This window comes from Schistocerca nitens, chromosome 11, assembly GCF_023898315.1.
Source record: "Schistocerca nitens isolate TAMUIC-IGC-003100 chromosome 11, iqSchNite1.1, whole genome shotgun sequence".
NCBI lineage: Eukaryota > Metazoa > Arthropoda > Insecta > Orthoptera > Acrididae > Schistocerca > Schistocerca nitens.
The window spans coordinates 175,677,438-175,680,488 of NC_064624.1; the positions used below are offsets into that span (position 1 = coordinate 175,677,438).

A 3,051-nucleotide genomic window follows, 5' to 3' on the forward strand; every position below is an offset into this window, starting at 1 on the left:
ACACAGATGTTAAAAAGAATTAAATCACAGGCACTAAAGCTGGTAGGACCTGCTCTGGGTTTGTTAGCCTGTTGGTGAAGAGGGTAGATTAGAGACAGTGTACGAATAGAGGACTGGTGCAGATGTATTGAGAGGTAGGGGTGGCTGTTGAGATACAAGACAGTTTCAAGTGGAGGAGGTTCTACTGAGGCTATAATTTGATGAGGTAAGGGGCTTGGTGAGGATGGGTGGAAGGGGAAAAAAGGGGGTAGGGAAAATATGAGGAAGGTAGGAAAGGAGGCCTTGATGATGTGGAATGGGTAGGGTGGATTTAAAGTTGGTAGGAGGGGTAACTATCTGGACACAGTTAATGATTTGGGAGGGGAAGACAGCTGAAGTTACTTTGGGGAAGTATGTGGAGGAGGGTAGGGTTGGTGGGAGGTGTTGGTGGAGGAGCATCAGCACACTATGGTGGAAAGTGTATGGGAAACTATAGGATTATTTGAGAAAAGTTTGCAGATGGTGTGTTTGTTCAGAGGTGATCTGTGTGAGTGAGGAGAGGTGGGAATTTGATGAGTTGGTAAGGGATCCATGTCAGAGAAGGAAGAAACACACAGAAGCAAGGTGGAGGGTATGGAGTTCGAGGATCTGAAGGAACTTACAGAACTCAGGGGAAGGAAATAACTGTGTAAGATTTGCTTGGCCAAGGATGTGTTGGATGTGGGTTTTGTATGTGTGAAGGACACTGGAGGGGTGCAATCTCCATGTTTGGCCAATTAGTACTCTTAGTCTATAGTGCACTTTCTGTTGGATGGTTAGTAGATAAGATTTCCACAGTAAAATAATGGAGCTGACACTCATGATTGATTAATGAAAAAGATAACTGTATAAAAACAAATGTGTGTAACAATATTGACAATCTAATTTTGAACTAGGCAACATTGGGTACTACATATATTGTGAAATTCATGACACTGCAGCTGGGAATGAGAGCTTAGCATTATCGGGTCTATAGGTTATCTGAAAACTTCTATTTGTGTTCTGAGGAATTGTGAGCTTAAAGGGGTAATATTGGAATGAAGAAAAGTAATTTTTTTGGTTAACTGATTACTGTGGTGCTAGAATGATGTGAATATCCTGACAGGCCAACTATTTGGTAACAGTTTGAGAGGATTTAATTTTCTGGTTGAGTGAGAGTAATACTCAGAGTTGAGTGGAGAAGTAGGGCAATGATTTGGTACAACTTCTATTCCCTTAATGTTGAATTGAATAGTAATTAAGTTATGTGAGGGGGACTATTTTTTTCATGTTGTTGTTGTGGTCGTCAGTCCTGAGACTGGTTTGATGCAGCTCTCCATGCTACTCTATCCTGTGCAAGCTTCTTCATCTCCCAGTACCTACTGCAACCTACATCCTTCTGAATCTGCTTAGTGTATTCATCTCTTGGTCTCCTCCTACGATTTTTACCCTCCACGCTGCCCTCCAATACTAAATTGGTGATCCCTTGATGCCTCAGAACATGTGCTACCAACCGATCCCTTCTTCTGGTCAAGATGTGCCACAAACTCCTCTTCTCCCCAATCCTATTCAGTACCTCCTCATTAGTTATGTGATCTACCCATCTAATCTTCAGCATTCTTCTGTAGCACCACATCTCGAAAGCTTCTATTCTCTTCTTGTCCAAACTATTTATCGTCCATGTTTCACTTCCATACATGGCTACACTCCATACAAATACTTTCAGAAATGACTTCCTGACACTTAAATCTATACTCGATGTTAACAAATTTCTCTTCTTCAGAAATGCTTTCCTTGCCATTGCCGGTCTACATTTTATATCCTCTCTACTTCGACCGTCATCAGTTATTTTGCTCCCCAAATAGCAAATCTCCTTTACTACTTTAAGTGTCTCATTTCCTAATCTAATACCCTCAACATCACCCGACTTAATTCGACTACATTCCATTATCCTCATTTTGCTTTTGTTGATGTTCATCTTATATCCTCCCTTCAAGACACCATCCATTCCGTTCAACTGCTCTTCAAAGTCCTTTTCTGTCTCTGACAGAATTACAATGTCATTGGCGAACCTCAAAGTTTTTATTTCTTCTCCATGGATTTTAATACCTACTCCGAATTTTTCTTTTGTTTCGTTTACTGCTTGCTCAATATACAGATTGAATAACATCAGGGAGAGTCTACAACCCTGTCTTACTCCCTTCCCAATCACTGCTTCCCTTTCATGTCCCTCGACTCTTATAACTGCCATCTGGTTTCTGTACAAATTGTAAATAGCATTTCGCTCCCTGTATTTTACCCCTGCCACCTTTAGAATTTGAAAGAGAGTATTCCAGTCAACATTGTCAAAAGCTTTCTCTAAGTCTACAAATGCTAGAAACGTAGGTTTGCCTTTCCTTAATCTTTCTTCTAAGATAAGTCGTAAGGTCAGTATTGCCTCACATGTTCCAGTATTTCTATGGAATCCAAACTGATCTTCCCTAAGGTCGGCTTCTACTAGATTTGCCATTCGTCTGAAAAGTATACGTGTTAGTATTTTTCATAATGTAATGATTAGTAAATCTATACTACTGCATATCTTTAGTTTTAGCTAGAGGTAATGTAAATATTTTGGAGATTAAGGTGATAGGAAACATCCTGGCAGATTAAAACTGTGTGCCGGACTGAGACTCAAACTCAGTCCCGAGTTCGAGTCTCGGTCCGGCACACAGTTTTAATCTGCCAGAAAGTCTCATATCAGTGCACACTCCACTGCAGAGTGAAAATCTCATTCTGGAAACATCCCCCAGGCTGTGGCTAAGCCATGTCTCCGCAATATCCTTTCTTTCAGGAGTGCTAGTTCTGCAAGGTTCGTAGGAGAGCTTCTGTAAAGATTGGAAGGTAGGAGACGAGGTACTGGCAGAAGTAAAACTGTAAGGACAGGGCGTGAGTTGTGCTTGGGTAGCTCAGTGGTAGAGCACTTGCCTGCAAAAGGCAAAAGTCCTGAGTTCGAGTCTCGGTCTGGCACACAGTTTTAATCTGCCAGGAAGTTTCATATCAGCACATATTCCACCG

At 41.4% G+C, this 3,051-nt stretch overlaps 1 non-coding gene across 1 annotated transcript; it reads right to left on the minus strand.

Annotated features, from left to right (window-relative positions):
* Positions 1–2,538: 2,538 nt before the first annotated feature.
* Positions 2,539–2,724, minus strand: LOC126214215 (small nucleolar RNA snR44). Its single transcript, XR_007541695.1, has one exon. It is a non-coding gene; the product is annotated as a small nucleolar RNA snR44 (small nucleolar RNA).
* Between the last annotated feature and the right edge of the window lie 327 nt (positions 2,725–3,051).